The 20,375-nt window shown below is 44.2% G+C and overlaps 1 pseudogene across 1 annotated transcript; it reads left to right on the top strand.

Annotated features, from left to right (window-relative positions):
• The first annotated feature begins 2,881 nt into the window (after positions 1 to 2,881).
• Positions 2,882 to 3,258, top strand: LOC307189330 (small ribosomal subunit protein eS12-like; annotated as a pseudogene). The gene has a single exon. The product of its transcript is annotated as a small ribosomal subunit protein eS12-like (transcript).
• The last annotated feature ends 17,117 nt before the right edge of the window (positions 3,259 to 20,375 follow it).

A 20,375-nucleotide genomic window follows, 5' to 3' on the forward strand; every position in this document is an offset into this window, starting at 1 on the left:
AGTTTGTTTCTCTCTAACCCCACTTCCAGTTTTCAAGTCTAGGTTGGGCCCAGTGCTTACTCCCCTTCCTGCTTCTCACCACCAGCCTCTCCACTTTACTTGTACTTGGCAAGTCTAATGAGCCTTTTCTCCATCTCTGCATTAAGGTGAAGATAGAAAAATGCTAGCCCCGTGGGCCTAACAACTTACGTTTTGTGTAATTGACTACTTCTTGGGGGGTGGGGGGAGGGACTCCCTCCTAATTGATACTAAAATGGGAACAGAATTCACAACTACAAGAGAGTCACAGAAATGCCTTAAAAGCACCAGTAGGCCTCGACTCAACAAGTACTAACAGGCATTTATCCTCCGGTGAAAAGTCTGAACACTGATGCGGCATTGTCTTGAGGCCCTGGTGAGGTGAAGCTCACGGACTTCGTTTCTATGGTCATAATCCCACACTCAACAAGTACTCAGAATGGGAGAGACACCACTGGAGATCATTCAGGAACTCTGGACCTGCACTTACCTGCACTGATTTACCAAAAAGAATCTATATTTTCGCTCTAAATAGGAAATGGGGGAAATGGTTGGACCACCTCTCATCACCCAGTATTGCAGTGCATTTACTTCCTTGTGTGGTGGGTTGGCTGGGAATTGTAAGATTGTTGATTGGTGTCGTGGCCCAGGAAAATGGGGTACAGTTCACCAAAAGGCTGCAAATTTGCTCCTACATTCTCACTTATTGGGTTGCATATTCCTTTACAATGGATCTGGAAGTAACTAAGTCCTTGGGACTGACAGTTCTCGAAAAGCATTCAACTAACCAAAAGAGAATACTAATTTTTTAAATCATGTCATCAAAAAAAGAGAAAAAAAAAGGAATGAATGAATGAAGTCTGAATCCCCAAATAAAATAATTTTAAGGATGAAATTACATGCAGGAATTAAGGGTAAAAAATTCTTTGCCATTTAATTAAACAAATCTCCGATTCTTCTCATCAGGCTAAAACTGAAGGACAATGGATGCCTTTTAGGTTTTTTAATTTTTTAATATTGCACTTTATAGTATCAATACTTCATAAGAGACAACTGTCTTAATTAAAGCCATAAAATACCAATAATACATATATTCAGGGCTTCTGAATATAGTCAATCGATAAGCAGTCCATGAGTCATTCCTGTTTTGTATTGTTTGTTGTAAATTAGAGTTTATCTGTTCTGTTTTTTAAGGCATACAATTATTGTTCTAGACAATCCTAAGCTGATAAATTTTAGATGTGTACTTTAATAAAACTGAAAATCAAAGAAATTGTTCATTTCACAAAAGCATTCTTCACTTTCAAAATAGCTTGTTAAATAGCAAGGTCCTTTAAATAGCAAGTTCTGATACTACAGTGAAAGTATTTCCTTTTTTAAGTTACAGATTTACTGTTTTTCAGGAATCCATTTGTTATGTAAAGCAATATAGACAGTGAAATGGATAATTAGCATATATGTACCCGGAAAATTTAAAGTTTGAGTTTTTATGTAAATATAAGATGGGTCTAAGAAGTTCCCTTATAAAAGTGGCAAATAGAGATATACAGTTTATCAATAATTTATTACACCTAAATTATAAACCTTCCTTGGGAAGAAAGCATATAAAACAGGAGACTTCATAATGCATTGGATTTTTTTCCCCTTTTCTGCTAAACTACATAATTTCTGGCCCAGTATCATAGACTGCTTACACGCATGTACACACAGATGTCCCCACAACTAGAAACTTCGTTTCACTTCATCACAATTTTTTACATGATTTGAGTAAAAGCTAAAAGAATGACTAAAAGGCACTTAATAGCCTAGAAATATCTACCACCTGGGTACCTAAATTATCTCTATAGAGTAAATATGTGTGTGAAATTGACCAACCCCATCAATTTTAGGTTTAATTGGCCATTTGCCCTAAAGAAAGATTGTCTGGATCCAGAGCCAGTGATGTTTCTGTTGGGGGCTGTTTTGTGGTCTGAAGCGTCTCTCCAAAGGGCAGAGACTCTCCATCTGGATGAGGGAAACTCTGTGGGCATATAATCCTGTTGAACCCTGCACACGAAGTTTTGTGCCCTGCACCTAGCCTGGATGTTTTTCTTCTGCTCCAGTTTGAAAAAACTCCAGAAGCAACAGCTTCCGTCTCCAAGCAATCTGCAGTCTCAAAAGTGCCATCAAAGAGTAGCAAAAACTACCTTCCTGGTTTAATGAAGTGGCTGCTAGCACTAAAGCAAAGATAACTTATACTGTTGTTCTTTGCATAGTGTTAAAACAGAGACCACGTTGTCGACACCGACCCCAACATAGGCATTGCCCTAGAACTCGTAAACTGTCTTTTGGACAGGTTACCTACCTTACAAATATCAGAATGCCATTTTTGTAAAGGATCTTTTTAGGGATAGATGTCATCTCATGCTTCCTCTGTTTGCCTCCATTTTCAAGAAGCATTTTAACCTCTATACCCCTACAAGGATCCAGTTGATGCACTTCCAAGTTACTTTTGTCATTTCCCGTGTGTTCTGTTTATTGTGATCAATTTTCGCTGGAGGAGGAGATGTATGGAGATTTTGCGTCAGTTTATTCTCTGTGAATATGTCTGTACATAGATGGAAAGCTGTATTTATTTGTACATAGTCTGTTTGGAGTAATGTGTTTCTGTCACATGGACTTCACTCTGATAAAGGGCGTTTCTTCACTGTGTTCATGTTACACTTTCCACACCTTTGTGCTTCTACTACCGGTAATCAACTCATAGAATATCTCACTTTATGTAACTAAGTCTCCTCGGTGTGAAAAGTAATAGTAATAAAATTATTGACTCAAAAGAAGTGTGGTTTTGCTCTTTCCCTGCCACCTCGGAGTCCCTGCCGCCATGGCCGAGGAAGGCATTGCTGCTGGAGGTGTGATGGACGTTCATCCTGCTCTGCAAGAGGTGCTGAAGACCGCCCTCCTCCACGATGGCCTAGCACGTGGAATTCGGGAAGCTGCCAAAGCCCATCTTTGTGTGCTCGCGTCCAACTGTGAGGAGCCTATATATGTCAAGTTGGTGGAAGCCCTTTGTGCTGAGCACCAAATCAACCTGATTAAGGTTGATGACATCAAGAAACTGGGGGAATGGGTAGGCCTCTGTAAAACTGATGGAGAGGGAAAACCCCCTCAAGTGGTTGCAGTTGCGTGGTGGTTAAGGGCTATGGCAAAGAGTCTCAGGCCAAGGATGTCATGGAGGAGTACTTCAAACGCAAGAAATGATCAAATTAAAAAACTGGGCTCTTGTTCTTAAAAAAAAAAAAGTGTTTTGGTTTTGGAATAATCCTTGCCTTCAGCTAATCGGGACCCTCAGGAGCGCAAGAAATTGACACACAGTTGTGGAAGTTTCACTGCAAGGGCTCAAAGGAACAGAGGGCAAGAAGTAGTTACTGTTGATTATAACCATTTACGGGGTGCTTACTAATGTCATTTGAGCTTTCCAATGCCTGAGGGAACCTTGCGCACTGAAAGGACTACTCTAACAATTTGCTTTTAATTAGTTAAATATATTGAAAGTTGTAAATTCAAAAGCCTAGCCTTCTCTAAGCCTTTAAATTCAATTTCGAAGTCTCGTATCAACCTATTACTTTCTGATAAAAATAAGAATTCAGAGTCAGTTTTTTCTTTGATTACACTCAATTAACTGATAACTTTAAAAGATTAAATTCTAATGAACCCAATTTACGAATTTAATTCCCTCAGGAACTTTTAAAATTTTACACATTTAACATACCCGATTCTCTCAAACACTCCAAAACCCTGACAGACTTACAAACCTAAAAAGCAAAATCTTCCTATGCACTTAAGCAATTCCTATTAATCTAATATATCAAACTTAAATAAAATATAATAAACCAGGCTATCCAAAACACTTAAATGCCATTTACAATCTTAATAAAAGTCTACTACACCTTTAAAATCAATACCATGAGTCTAGTATAATTACACATTTCAAATTATAATCAGATTATCTAGTAAGCCAGATTTATTTCAAACACCTTGAAATACAAATACACACAAAATATCCCAAGGATTATAAAACTTATTCCTAAATCATACCAAAGTATTACTACTATGAATTTGCTTTACTTTATTATCTGTATTTCTATAACGTCTTCCCAGGCTTTGAAAAGTCACCTCACTATGGAGCATCTCTGGTAGGATAAGATGATGTAGGTGGAGTCACAATACCATTATTTATCATTTAGAGAATTAACCCAGAACATGACACATGGTTCCTACATACCACCAAGATGATTCTACTGGAGCCAAAAGGAATCATAACACTCAGGCTCTGAGTCAAATTCTGTCTCTTCTCCCTAACACCATACACAAAAATAAGCTCAAAATGGATTAAAGACCTAAATGTAAAGCCAGAAACTATCAAACTCTTAGAGGAAAACATAGGCAGAACACTCTATGACATACATCATGGCAAGATCCTTTCTGACCCACCTCCTAGAGAAATGGAAATAAAAACAAAAATAAATGGGACCTAATGAAACTTCAAAGCTTTTGCACAGCAAAGGAAACCATAAACAAGACCAAAAGACAACCCTCAGAATGGGAGAAAATAGTTGCAAATGAAGCAACCGACAAAGGATTAAGCTCCAAAATTTATAAGCAGCTCATGCAGCTCAATAACAAAAAAAACAAACAACCCAATCCAAAAATGGGCAGAAGACCTAAACAGACATTTCTCTAAAGAAGATACAGACTGCCAACAAACCCATGAAAGAATGCTCAACATCATTAATCATTAGAGAAATGCAAATCAAAACTACAATGAGATATCATCTCACACCAGTCAGAATGGCCATCATTAAAAAATCTAGAAACCATAAATGCTGGAGAGGGTGTGGAGAAAAGGGAACACTCTTGCACTGCTGGTGGGAATGTGAACTGGTACAGCCACTACGGAGAACAGTATGGAGGTTCCTTAAAAAACTACAAATAGAACTACCATATGACCCAGCAATCCCACTACTGGGCATATACCCTGAGAAAACCATAATTCAAAAAGAGTCATGTACCAAAATGTTCATTGCATCTCTATTTACAATAGCCCAGAGATGGAAACAACCTAAGTGTCCATCATCGGATGAATGGATAAAGAAGATGTGGCACATATATACAATGGAATATTACTCAGCCATAAAAAGAAACGAAATTGAGCTATTTGTAATGAGGTAGATAGACCTAGAGTCTGTCATACAGAGTGAAGTCAGAAAGAGAAAGACAAATACCATATGCTAATACATATATATGGAATTTAAGAAAAAAAAATGTCATGAAGAACCTAGGGGTAAGACAGGAATAAAGACACAGAACTACTAGAGAATGGACTTGAAGGTATGGGGAGGGGGAAGGGTAAGCTGTGACAAAGCGAGAGAGAGGCATGGACATATATACACTTTTTTGGGGGGGGGCGGGTTAGGCAGGGTTGTTTTTGGGTTTGGGGGGTTTGGGGGTGTTTTTTGCTGGCCGTGGGGCTTGAAGAATCTTAGTTCCCCAACCAGGGATTGAACCACACACGCCCTTGACAGTGAAAGTGCCGAGTCCTGAGCACTGGACCGCCAGGGAATTCCCCAGAGGACTGGTTTGTAAGTTTGGCCACAGTGAAGATTTATGGCAGTGAAAACACCTGATTTCCTACAGCACAGCGGCCCTGCTTGGGTTTGGTCTTGGTTGGGTTTTTTTTACTACTCACTCTCAATCTTTTGTAATACCATTTTCTAAACTTATTGTTGAGTGTAGCCTCAGCTTAAAGTTTTGTAATACTAAAATCATTTGCGCTCCCTTATTTAAACAACAATCTATTGTAGTATCCGTTTGATTAACTTATAAAATGTTAAAGGAAAATATTTCAAATAAGCAATTTTCATTGTTTTATCACGGTATAATTTGTAAAAATAAAAAAATTACAAAAGAAAAAAAAATTCCCCTCACAACCATTTATGTTAGCAATTGGCTTACAAACATCTGTATAATTAATGTTTCCAAAAATAAAAAACTACTCCCTAGTTTTCACAGATCCCAAGATACTGGGGTCCAAATGCATTGACAATTACACACAGAAGTCCTGATAGAAAGTGTGCTATGATCAGAATCCAGAACTGTTGGAAAGACTGACCTTGGTCCACCTCTTCCTGTGCAGCTGTGTGCATGTTACTCAATGACTCTGCACACCAGTTCCTTGTCTATGAAATGCTACAACTGAATTACTCCCCAGCATACCCCACTCCCGCCATAAGTTATTGGAAAGAGTGAGTCATTATGCCGTAACGTGCCTGGCTCATAGTGGGCTTTTAGTATATGTTAACTCCCTTCTGCCCACCTTCTGTGATCTTGAACAAGTTATAGAACCTCCCTAAGATTCAGAAAATATTTTAAGTCGGTCCCTTATTGAGATGTCAGTATATTTTGTAAGCTTAAAGATTACAGGAATCCTAACTGTTTGTCTCAGTACGCTAACACTACACAGATCCCGCCTATTCCTGGGATGCCACTGGTCCCAGTCCCCCACCTACCCTCATCCAGGAATGCGCCAGGTGACCCTGGTATCTAAAAGCCTAGCCTGGTTAGAAACAGCATATAGGGCTTCCCTGGTGGCACAGTGGTTGAAAGTCCGCCTGCCGATACAGGGGACATGGGTTCGTGCCCCGGTCTGGGAAGATCCCACATGCCGCGGAGCGGCTGGGCCCGTGAGCCATGGCCACTGAGCCTGCGCGTCCGGAGCCTGTGCCCCGCAATGGGAGAGGCCAGAACAGTGAGAGGCCCGCGTACCGCAAAAAAAAAAAAGAAACAGCATACAAAGACAGATTCCATTTCAATCTAGGTGTCAGGCTCATCCAGGACATGAAACCTTTTGAGGGGCACCCAGGATTCCCACAACTTTTGGAGGCTTTGGTGATATACCTACAAATAACACACTGAAATACTAAACTTCTCCTGGTCAATCTTGCCTCTAGGGCCAGCTCATACATTAAATATATTCTGTATATTTCTGCAGGGATAGACCTAAGACATTGCCAAACCAGTACTGGCAACACTTGGTAAATTATGCCACTCAGGCTGCCTCACCCACAGCAGGTATCAATAATCAGTCACAGAACCAGCCCCCACTTTACTTTCTCAGCTGAGCATTACTGGCAGCCGCTACCAATCAGTCCCTGTGACGTGCAAGAGAAAATCGAATTGCCGTGTTTTAGCCTAATCTATAAATGAGGAAATGAAGACTAAATCAGCAGTGTTACTTTCCTGAGGTCACACTACTAAGCTGTAGAACTGGATATTAGGGTCTGGTTTTTGTTTTGTGTATAGTCTTTGCTGCAATAGCCAGAAAGCATCTGAGGTGTTTCGCGTGTCGCCATGGGTGTTTTATATACCCAACCATGACGCACAGCGGTGCAGGGTGGAGGGTTTGCTGTTCACAAGCCAGAGTAGCTAGAGAACTACGATAAGAAGACATCTAGTTTAAAAGGCTTAAGTTAGGTCATTAGTTAGGTTATAGCCAGACAGCGAGTAATAGCAACTTCTAACTAATGAGAATTGTGTAGGAAGAAAAGAAAGGCTTTTGCTGCTGGGATTTAAAAATGGAATTTCCAGTAAATAATAACAATCACCTCAGGGACAAAAAGTCAAGTTATGCCCAAATTCGATCACAAAGCTGTTGGAAAGTATGCATACAGCTCTGACTGCTGCCAGCAGCTAACGACCCATGTCCCTGAAATGGAATCAGGTCAGGGAAGGTTGTAAACATTCTAGCTTTCCTGTCTCCTCTCAGGAGCTCACTCAAATGCACAATCCATCCCCATAGCAGTTCCACTGAACTTAAGGGAAAAAGGAAAAGTGTTTTCCACAGGGAGAGTAATGCTATTCATTCCCATTGGCCTGATTCAGGGATGGCCCTTAGGAGAGTCTGGGCAGTAAGGGGAAGACCCTGTCCCCAACATCCTCAGATTCCCCCTCCATCCCCGGACTATTGTCTAGAATTTCATCTTAGTGCCTTGTCTCCCCAGCTCAGGGATTCTCAACAAAGAGGTGGCACCCAAAGGGCATATCAGAAATTGCCGGGGGCTTTTTAAAACCTGACCCCACCTCCGGCTGCCCTCTCCAACCTGGCCAACGTGTACGCTCCCAGGCAAGAGCCGTAGCAAGCTCTACCTAAGCTGCAGCAGTGCCGTGTGGAAAAAGGATTGAGAATCCTGCTTCGCCTAAGGCCCTGATCCCTGTAGAAACTGTAACTGGCTCTAGGAAGAGTCCATGCCTGGAAGTTTCTACAAATGACCTTATATTTATTCATGCGTTCAGTCATGGGTTGTCAGGACCTACAATGTGCCAGATACAGGCGTTAGCACTGGGGGCCTGGAGGAGACTAAGTTCCAGCCCCTCTTCTTAGAGACTTTGTAGTCTGCAGAGGAAGATAAACACGTCACCAATCAGGACTTATACTAGAATAAGCAGCCTAGAGGGTGGTTAAGAAGCCAGACTGCCTGGGTTTGAATCTCAGCTCTGCCAGTTACCAGCTCAGTGACCTAAACCTCTGTGTGCCTCACTTGTTCCATCTATGACCTCATGAGAATTGTTTTATGTGGGTTAAATCAGCTAATTTTTTTTGGAACACCCCTAGAACAGTGCCTATCTTATAGTAAGCAATATGCCCCACTTGATAAATCTGTTCTATAAATAAGTGTCTTGATGTCAGCTGAGCCCACAGGACAGTGTTTTAAGTCCATCTGAGGGTTCAGGGAAATCTTCGGAGAAAACATGACTCCTGACTGCAGGTGGGGGATGAGAAGTCTGATGAGGAAACCCTTACACCAAGTGATAAACGAAAACACGTGGCATTTGGGGGAACAATGTTCAGTACGGCTGGAAGGGTAGGGTCTGCTGGAGAGTGGAGAGACAGGAGCTGAAAAGGTGGGCGGTAGCAGACTGCAGGGGAGCCTTGTCCAACCCACCAAGCAACCTGGACCTCATGCCACCAAAGCTTCTTCACCAGCACACGACATGGTTGATCAGGCTTAAGAAAGCCCTCTGCACACACCGAAAAGAAATGGCGCCTTGGCTTTGCGTCACCCTGAAGCTGGGAGTGAGGAGTTCGGGGCTATCAAAGAACCCAGACTGGCAACGCGTTGATAGGTGTTGAGGCTGGATGATGGCTACATGGGGGTTCACGATACTATTCTGTTTCTATGTCTTTGCAGTCTTCCATTATAAACAATTATCTTGAAAGGGCGGCTGGGAGAAAGCTCTTAGGCACCACCCGTCTCTGCTCTTATCAGTCACTTGTGCCTCAGTGTGAAAGGAGGAAAGTTTTGATGGACGTGAAGTGGAAGCAGGGGGTGCCTGAGGTAGGAAGGGGCAAGAAAAGCAAAACTGAGCAGGAAAAGGCTATCACCAGGGAGGCTGGGCTGCCCGACATCAGTCAGCCTCCTTCCCCTCCTGCATGTTTCCCGTACCCCTACCTGGATATCATGCCCGACACAAATTTTAGCAATCAGCTCTCTGTACTCTCAAGGCCAGGCCACTTCTGCTCTGGCCCCCTGGCTCTGATGCTAATATGTTTCCCTGGGGCCGCTGCAGACTGACTTACCTCCAACGAAGGAAGTCCAGGTGCCCCCAGGACCGTCCGGAACCCACTTTAGCATCCTGGATGATGAGTGCTTTCTGAAATGCGCTGTTCTGTCCCAGGTCTTGGATCTAAGATGTATCACACCTTTTGTCCTTTCCTCAAGGACCGAGAGCTCACTGGAGGACTTTTGGTCCCCGGCAGGAGTGGGTTACAGCAGGAGAGTCCTTAACTGCATGCGCCCCTGCCACCGACGCAGGGTGACCCCCCGGGAGAGTCAGAGAGAAGTTCAGCCTCTGTGAGCCCTAGGAGAGAGCGTTCTCAGGAGCCACTGATGATAGGACAGGTGCTGCTTGTTTCATAAAGAAGGTTAATTGAAGCCCGCGCATGCGAGTCACGGCCCAGGAAAGAGCGAGTATGCTTGAGCGCGGGCAAGAAAGAGAGCGTCAGAGAAAACGGGAAAATGGGAACTTCTAGAAAGAGGCAGGCCTAAGCCAAAGGGTGTTTCTCGAGAGAAGGGGAAATATTCTTGTTCTAAAGCAACGCAAAATCTACAGATTCTGACCTATGCTAACGGGTAGTTAAGTGGGACTCTTGCTTGCATCTTCTTCCTATTTCTACCGGAGACCGGGGAAGGGCTCTTGAGTCGCCGAAGGAGACCCTTGTCCACTCTAGTTCCTTCTCCTTTTCTGTTGGAGTGGGAGCAGAGGGGTCACCATCTCCCTGTCAGCTGCTTTGACGTCTGGCAGAAACTAATCTAATGACAAGAGACTGACTCAGATTCTTTCTGGGAATGAAGCATGGTGGGGGCGGGGGCGGGGGCGGGGTGGTGATGGAGGGGAGGCAAGAAAGCAAGAGAGAGAATTTCAGATCAAAGCCGGTGAGGAGGGCAGCGGCCGGCTTCCCAGCCTCCCGCCCTGGCTAAGCACCGCCGGGCGCCAGGCCGTGGGGAGAGGACCGCCGCCTCCAAGCGTCGGAAAGAGCTCGTGGGGTCCAGCGAACACCACTGCTGCTGCCAGGCCTCCTTCCTGGCCACCGGGTGCCAGGGCCATGGGGGGAACATTGAGAAGATCTTTTCTAGATGAGACCCCCCCAAAAAGAAGGGCAAGGTGGGAAGAGGGACGGAGGGAACAGAGGTGCTAGGCTGACTACCGCCTCCCACGCTAGCAATAAGCAAAGCAAGCGGGAAGTTCTGGGTGCTGCTGCCCTCTACCGGCCAAACGGTAGACTGAAGGTGACCCCACCGAAGTGTCCTGAAGATGGGCCGTACACTGTATAGTACACAGTATCTCAGTTCCCAGCCAAGAAGCCTGGGAGTGACAAAAGAGAGAAGCAGAGGCTGGGGAGGCCCCGAGGCCCAGCTGCAGCCACAGTATCGCCAGAAAGAGCAGAGGCCCAGCTCAGGGCAAAGCTGATGGCCTATGGGTTTGCTCACCCAGAAGCAGGCTGTCCTGTTGCCCCACAGAGGGATTTTTAAACGTGTACAAATGGTTTGGGGTTGTCCTGTGACTCTGGAGCGCCCCCTGGTATTTAATGGGCAAGGCCCAGCAATGCTAAATGTCCTTCAAGGTGAGGGGAAGTCCTAAACAGAAAATCTTTCCAATCAAAAGGCCACATGCTCTCCCCCTGAAAAAGTGCTGATAAGACCTTGCCCTTGCTGGGTCCACCCCTCCCCTACCCCCATTCCCCAGGTCACTGTTTCTCAAACACAGGGAATCTGGGACTCCTACATATATGTTCAGTGACCTCTACAGAACCCAGTTTAAGAAATACGACATCAAAATTCAATGTTACCAGTTCTGGAAATCGTTTGGTGATCATGTGATCGTAAACACACATGCAAACTCAGGCACTAAAATCCCATGCTGCTGTTGGTTTTCAGATGGTCATCAGTGATCCTGAATAGGTGTTGATTAATCTTTTTGAGAGTGAAATCACACTTGTTACAAGGTTATAAAGAACGCTCACACCCTCAAGAATGTGCCTGTGGACCCCCTCGGTATAAGCCAAGGATACCCATGGTTTAATCTTTGTCGATCAAGGTGTTCTGGCTTCTACAATTCAAGAGCAGCTGCATAAGGCAGCAGGGGCAGCACCTGGAAACTTAAAATCACGTTCTCAGAACTGGTGTTGAGACCCAGCAAGCTGTGCTCTAGCAACTTCTCCAGGTGGTCCTGATGCTCACTGACATTTGAGAACCACCGAGCTATAAAGCATAGTCATCATTTGAAATGTAGGTGTCGTATTTACCTGTAACTTCTCACAGAGAAGTGAGATATAATGTGTGTGCCGAAGAAACCAGGCCCATCAGACTCAGAAACCCATGTTCTTCTAAATTCTACTGAGTCACTGTCAGCAGTGTCTAAAACACTTTCTGTGATGATGAAAATGTCCTTTATCAGTAGCCACTAGCCACTGTGGCTAGTGAGCATTTGAAATGTGGATGGTGCAGCTGAGAAGTAAATCTTTTATTTCTTCCGTTTAAATGTCAATAGCCACATGTGGTTAGTGGCTAATCTGTTGCACAGGGGACAGTCGATCATTCAGTTTTGTATAAAAATGCCATAGTGGAAAGCTTCACCCAAAATAATCCTCAGGGGAAAAAAACACAAGAGCGTTGGTACAACTAGCAATTAATCATATTTCTCATTAATCTTTTCTCAGTGGAAATGGTGACAGATTCTTCTTAACAGTGTCTGAGTTAAGGAAATACAATTCATCCACAGACTCAGTTACTCAGATTTAAGGATGCCTGCCTTCCCTAAGTGTTGGCAGCCAGCAGGAGCCAGGCATGGCAGCTGTAGGTCTGCCAGCCAATGGACTGAATGGGGACAGCGAAGGCGAATGGGACCATTTCAACAGTTAATCTTTTCTTCTCTTGACAGACTTTAGACTCCCTGTCTTGTTTCTTCTAATCACTGTTCTTCTAAGTGTCGAGAGGACATAGTCAAGTTGTTACACCCTAGAGTCTGACCCATAGCAGTGAATTTAGCATGAATAACAGTGATCTAGCCATTACTCAATGCTGGGCAAAGCAGTCCTCCAAGGTGGTAGGCTAGAGTAACAATCCCTATGCAGAGAAAAGATTATAGGGCGTGTCACTCGGTTAGCATCATTGGCTTCTGTCACTTGGCCATTCAGTGCCCACTGAGATGGGAAACCCAGCCCATGGGGCTCGTCAATAGATTTCAGAACAGGTGAAAGACCCCCAATGAAGGGACCAATTGAACAAGACTGTGCCTCTTCTTGCCAGCAAACGGGATCCACTGTGCACTTCTACTCCAAACCTCATTATTTGCCTTTTGAATTGCCTAAGCCTGGGCCCTTTTGAATGCAGAAAACAAATCAACCACAGCTGAAGGCAAGCCATATCAGTATTTTCTGCAAAACTAGGGCCTCAGTCAAAACCCCGAGCCTGCAGGGAGATGGTGGAGAAGCAGACAATGAGAACAGAGAGTGGAGGGCCTGAGACCAAGAGGACTTTTGATATCCAACAAAAGTTGGATATCAGGGCCCATGCAGGGTGAAGCAACACGAAAGGATGAAAGAATGAACAGAAGATGAGGGAAGAAGTAAAAAGGCTGCACAAAACAAGAACAACACGGGTCACAAATCCAGTCCATGTTCTGCCCGATGCCTTTGCACGTGCTGAGCTACCTCTGAAGACAGGGCCTGTCTTGATGACATCCGCCAAGGAGTCCAGCACACTTCAAATACTCATCAGTTTGAAGTCATGGTGACTTTCTAAGCCAAGGCCTCTCAAACTCTCAAGCATATACATCACCTGTATGATTTGTTAAAATATGTTAAGGTTTGAATTGCTATTTCAGTAGGTCTGGGAATGAGGCCTGAGATTCGACTGTTTTTTTTTTAACATCTTTATTCGAGTATAATTGCTTTACAGGGTTGTGTTAGTTGCTACCGTATAACAAAGTGAATCAGCTATACATATACATATATCCCCATATCCCCTCCCTCTTGCGTCTCCCTCCCACCCTCCCTATCCCACCCCTTTAGATGGTCACAGAGCACCAAGCTGATCTCCCTGTGCTATGCGGCTTCTTCCCACTAGCTATCTATTTTACATTTGGGAGTATGTATAAGTCCATGCCACTCTCTCACTTTGTCCCAGCTTACCCTTCCCCCTCCCCGTGTCCTCAAGTCCATTCTCTATGTCTGAGTCTTTATTCCTGTCCTGCCCCTAGGTTCGTCAGAACCTTTTTTTTTTAGATTCCATATATATGTGTTAGCATATGGCATTTTTCTCTTTCTGACTTATTTCACTCTGTGTGACAGACTCTAGGTCCATCCACCTCACTACAGATAACTCCATTTCTTTCTATGGCTGAGTAATATTCCATTGTATATATGTGCCACATCTTCTTTATCCATTCATCTGTCTGTGGACACTTACGTTGCTTCCATGTCCTGGCTATTGTAAATAGTGCTGCAATGAACATTGTGGTACATGACTCTTTTTGAATTATGGTTTTCTCAGGGTATATGGCCAGTAGTGGGATTGCTGGGTCATATGGTAGTTCTATTTGTAGCTTTTTAAGGAACCTCCATACTGTTCTCCATAGTGGCTGTATCAATTTAAATTCCCACCAACAGTGCAAGAGGGTTCCCTTTTCTCCACACCCTCTCCAGCATTTATTGTTTGTAGAATTTTTGATGATGGCCATTTTAACTGGTGTGAGGTGATACCTCATTGTAGTTTTGATTTGTATTTCTCTAATGATTAGTGATGTTGAGCATCCTTTCATGTGTTTGTTGGTAATCTGTATATCTTCTCTGGAGAAAGGTCTGTTTAGGTCTTCTCCCATTTTTGGATTGGGTTGTTTGTTTTTTTGATATCGAGCTGCATGGGCTGCTTGTATATTTTGGAGATTAATCCTTTGTCAGTTGCTTCATTTGCAAATATTTTCTCCCATTCTGAGAGTTGTCTTTTCATCTTGTTTATGGTTTCCTTTGCTGTGCAAAAGCTTTGAAGTTTCATTAGGTCCCATTTGTTTATTTTTTTATTTCCATTTCTCTAGGAGGTGGGTTTAACAAGTTCCCAGGGAGGCCAACATGTTGGTCCTTGGACTACACTTTGAGTCACAAGACTTTTTTCTCTCTGTTGGTCACAAGGTAGCTTGTTTGGTTGAGAATCACACCAGGAAAGTCAAGGACATCAGTTTGATCCCCATAGGTGGGATCACTGTGTTCTATGGCTGCAAACTGAACCCTCAGGTTCAGCTGGTTGTCTTGGGTCTTTGTTACACACACACACTGGACCAAAGGAGATTCAGTGGGAAGGGATGCCCATGTAGAGGTCAGCATGTAACACCTGGGCTGCTGGGGGGGAAACCCAGCCCTGAGCCACAGCCGCAGTGTTCCATAGCTCTGACTCTGCCTTCCCTCCCTCCCCAAGGTCTTGTCAGCCCTATTCCCTGGATGTCGATTTTAGAATTACTTCTAGACAAAATCACTCAGAAGCAGGATTGCAAACTAGTCTCCTCTCTCCTGCTGACTGGATGATCTGAAGTGGCTGCCCACGGAGCTAACTGGAGGAAGATGCTGAAACCAGGTTTTGGCTCTGCTGGAAGAACTGTCATACTGGATTAGTGATGTCTGCCGTGGGGGAAAAACGGGGAAAGCGGCAGCATAGTCAGCACGGGGCAGACACTAAGCCAGTGTGAAACTCTCGCAGGGAGGCCTGTCTTGTCTCCTCTCGGAACCCAGAACAGAAGAAGGCTGGGGGCCGTGGCAGGCGACACGCCACAGCACCTCAGCACACACTCAGCGTGAAGTTCCCCCCCACACACACTCCACGCTGCTGCATCCCACACGCGGACTGAGGCTGGAGAATCACGAGGCCCCAGGTCACCTGACTCCAGTTCTGTCAGAAAGGGGCACCAAGAACACTCTTGGGGTGTCCTTTCTCCCCCACTCTGCTGGCTGCCTCACAAGAGAACATGCACCCAAAGGACTCTCAGTAGACAGCACTGCAGACTCCACATTTTTTAAGAAAACTAACTTTAGAGAATGGGAAGACCTGGGTTTTAGCCCCATCTCTGCTACTTTTAGAGAAGACACTTGACTTCAGTTTCTGTATCCATAAAATGGAGTTTAACTAAGTGGCCCCAGATTCCCTTTGTACTCGTAGACTGTACAGATCTACAGTTTTAGAGGAAATTCAAACAACAGCCCTAGGTGCCCATCCACAAGTCACAGCTGCATTCTCTCCCCTTTGCGGCAAATTGGATTCATTGAAAGGCATTTTGGTCTCTGGTTAGTGAGTTAGTGCTGTTCATATCTCAAGGTCTCCAGAAAGTTTAGTGAGAAAACTAGATTGGCAGAGACTTGGTACTATCGGCCTGACATAGAGAGACGAAGTATGAGGTCCTAATTCATTTTTTTAAAGTTCCTGGAAGGAAAACTGCTCTAAGATAAAGGCAGTGATCCTGAAAGGGTGATCCTGACCACCTGTGTGCAGATTTCCTGGGAGAATTACCAAGATCGAGGGGAAAGGGTAGAGTAAAAAAAACATCAGTTTTAACAAGAATTATGCCCCACACCACCCCTATCCAGGTGATTCTCATGCACACAAGTTTGAGACCCACTCACCTGGGGCTTTCTCTGCCCCCCTCAGTGATTTCACAGTGGTGGGAAGGAGCCGGGGGGGGGGGGGGGGCGGGGGAAACGTGCTTTACACACAGCTGTTCTCGGACAGCAAGAGCTGGAAATTGATTTAATTAGATGCATCTGGTGTTGGCGCTGAGCTCGCATACTTTGACAGGTGTTTACTCGCTGATGGAATTTTAAAAAAAGGTCCTCGGTTAAAAGATCCTATTTTATGGCTACGGATTTGGCTGTGGCTTTATTTTCATTGGTTTCACACCGTGCATTTTAACAAGATGATTTTCTGCGTCTAGTTGAAGAAATATGTGTGTGTGCAGCGATACAGTGTGTTTCAACAAAACCCAGGCACAGTTTGTACGTTGATAATATATTTAAAAGGCAGACATGCTATCATAGAATCGAGTGCGTGATGTGACCAACAGCTTGGTGGTCATGAGGTTCATGGATCGCTCCAACTGCCTTGTAACATTTCTGCTTTTTAACGTATAATAGCAGCTCTGTGCCAGACCTTTGACTCGTTGAAGTGTTCTAACTGGAGTGACTAGATTTCCCTGATGTAGAATGTAAAAATGTTACTTAGAGATGGAGGGAAAGAGAGGAAGAGAAAGAAACAATTTCTTAGTAGCACGTATCACAATTTCCTGTCCCTCTGACCACAGACTATAAAGGACAGTGAGATAGACTCTGCAAAAATGAACCATCATTATTCCCCGGTCTGTTGCCAAGTCTCTTGGCCATGACTATCAAGAGGTATTCACCTTTCCCTGGCCTTGTAGGTCGATTTGTTCTGATTTGACCGACAGAATAACTAAAAGGACATTATGTCTGTTCAAAGCTTAATCCTCAAGAGACCCAGCAGGCGTCCCCTCATTCTCTTGTCATCTGCCTAGACCCTACGTGAGTAAGTCCAGGCCAGATGGCGGGAGGATGAGGCATGTGGAGAAGAGACGAGCCATCCTAGCTGAGAACCCCCAGACCAGCCAGCCCTGACTGACCCCGCAGCTGGCCACAGACCCTGAGTAAATTCAGCAAAGACCAGAAGAACTGGCCAGCTGAACCCGGCCCAAATGGTTGACCCAGAGCCGTGTAAACTAAATACGTAGTTTTTGTTTTAAGCCACTGTGTTTTGGTGTGTTTGTTACAGAGCCAGAGCTAACTGATACATGGGGAGGTGTATGCGCGTTTTATTTATCTTGATGTCTCCACCCAGCACGGTGCTTGGCATGGTGTGGCACTCAATAAATAAATGATGAATAAGTGAATGAAGAAATGCACAGATTATTGTGGCTGGGCAGTGACTAGCCTTTAGATGCTTCACTGTTCTGTGTACCGTGGAATAAAACATCATTCTTCCTTGGGCTATATTAATAGGGACATTTCAGAATGCTGCCTTTTTGATAGCAGCAATGTCTCTGTTATTAAGTAACAGATAGGAAACTGGGTACCTCCTGCTCTGAAGTCTGAGGCATATGCCTATAATTCTCTAAAGAGCTCAAACCATTAAGTAATTACTTTTTGAAACTGCATTCTCTAGAAATCCACTTCTTTAACCTATCTGCAGAGCAGCCCTGAAAGGCAGACTCTCCCCACATCACAGAAATGAGCCCCCTGTGGTTTGTTCCCTTCCACAGAATTACTGCCTACATCTACTCGGGGACATAATCAGAGGCTGTGAGAAATGGAGTGAGGTATCTGAGCGTGCTTGCATGCCACCTCCAGATTCTGACAGTCACCAACCCACTGTTCATAAAAGAGTCAAGTCCATACAGACCTGGTAAGAATTCAGGGCTCCAACTAACATCCAGGCAGGTGGCATGTGGGCATCAGGATCCATGAAGAAACCCAAAAACAATATTAAAGAATGAAAAAATAGGATCTTAAGAAATATCTTCACTGCATATTTGCTACTATACTTAATGTTCATGAACTGTTAAAGTTGCCAAGAACAAAGACAAAATAGTAATATAACTGCTCAGTGTGACAACAGGGCTTTGCTATTATTGCTGTGTGATGATTTGATTTAATTCTTTTACCACCTGTCTATATTTGTAATATCTGTGAAATCTTCATTTATACCTTAGGTCTTCACTTGGATGGAACCTACCATTTGTATGTTAACATTTGTTACTAGGATTCTTTTATCATTGGCCTGTAACAGAGTAGTACATGTCTCCTGAAAAACATCATGAAGAAAAAAAAAAAAAACCATCATGAAGGAAGACACAGAAAAGATAACATCTGGATCTTCTTGGAAGAGCTTAATAATGCATAGCTCAGGACCTCTTGAGCCTGCTTAGGAAGGAAGGGTGTGGAGAGGTCATGCCCATCATCCAATATGTGCATATGTACACAGGGGGACATGCTTCCTAAGGTAGCTTCTAGTTACAGAAAAGGTTAGAGGAACAGTGGGTAACTGGAGACACATCTTGAAAAAGGCATGTGCTTTGGGAACAGATCAAGGCTCAACTCTGCTATTAAACCTAGAAATTCCTCTTCTAGGAATCTAGTCTACAAGTACACAAAGAAGGATATTCAAGGATAGTCACCACAGCATTATTTTTTACAAAAACTAGAAGAAAACTGAAGTGTCCACTAGCAGGAGATGTGGTTGAATAAACATGGTATGTTTCTTCAGTGGATCACTACGTAGACCTTAAAAGGAATGGAGCATTTCTAGTTGTGCTGCTATGGAAAGAACCTAGTTGCGTTACTATTAAGTGAAAAGAACGAAGTGCAGGAAATTGTACATGTCGGGCTCCCATCTATGTGCAGGCAGGAAAAAAAAAATCGCATCAAGATACACAAGAAACTGTCAATCATGTTTCCATGTGGAGAGTGGGACTAGATTAGAATGTTTTTTCCTAGTCCAGGATTAAGAATGAGACTTTCTCTTCCTCATTTCCCCTTTTGTTTACTGTTAGAATTCTTCTCGTGTGTGTACACTATTTTTGCAACTGAAAAATAACATCCTACCTCTGTCACGTAACAACTACAGTAGATTGCAGAAGTGGACATGACCCTCCATCCCACCCCTCCCGGTATTCAGGCCCCTTTGCAATATGACTGTGCAGCTCCTCCCAACAAAGAATAAGTAAGGTTTATTTCACCATCCCTTGAATCCAGGCAGGCCTCATGCCTTGCTTTGGCCAATAGATTATGGCGGAAGTGACAGTACTAGTTCCAAGCCTAAGTATCAAGAGGGCTTGCATCCATCCAGCCTTCCAAGCAAAATCCTACCAGGCTGCCATATGAACAAGCCCCAGCTATCCTGCTGGAGTGTGAAAGAGATCATGTGATGAGTTGTGTCCTACTCCCAACACCCCAGCTGACAGCCAAATAATCTCTAGAGTTGTGAGCTAAACACATGGTGGTTGATCTCAGCCACTAGTTTTGGTGATGACTTGTAACATAGCAGAAGTTAACCAGTATTCCAACCATGTGACCTTGGGAAGAATGTTTCCTCTTCTGTAAAATGGGAATAACTACACCAACTACGTAAGATTTTTGCAAAAGTTTAGGTGAGATTATGTATAGAACACACTCAGATTTCCCCTTCCCCATGCCCAGTAGTAGAATATGAATCTTGAAGGATGGAACAGAAAGGAGGTACCGTGGCACAGGCCTGGAGCTGGAAAAGCCAGAATCAAGGGGGGTGTGTGTGTGTATGGACAGGCTTGGAACACTGAGTAAGGTCTTCTTGGTTGGCTCCTATAGAAAGAGCTGTCGGCCCAGGGACAGGACAGGCAAGTCTATGCCCTTAGACCACCTCCTGACAGACTCAGAAATGGAGAGAAGGCACTGCGATGTTTCTAAGCAGGACCACCCTGGAGGTCAGCGTGAGGAAAGGGTTACAAGATTCCTAACAGCAGTCCTTCCTTCAGCAGGATTAGCAGCTGTGGCAGCTATCACAGCTCGCAGCCCCTCACCCATTATGTTAGGTGCCTGCAGGTACAGATGCACCAGAGGGTCTCTCTCCTTTGGAGCATAGTATTCAGGGGTTACCTCTGGTCATAAAGTCACATTACTCGCCAAAGCCTGCCAACGCCGTGGGATTTCATGTAGTGGCCACGGAAGATCCAGCCTCCCTCAGGCCATTCCGAGTAGGGAGCTCTGAGCTGCCCTGCTCCCTTGGATGATT

The sequence above is a fragment of the Stenella coeruleoalba genome, assembly GCF_951394435.1.
Source record: "Stenella coeruleoalba genome assembly, chromosome: 7".
Classification (NCBI taxonomy): Eukaryota; Metazoa; Chordata; class Mammalia; order Artiodactyla; family Delphinidae; genus Stenella; species Stenella coeruleoalba.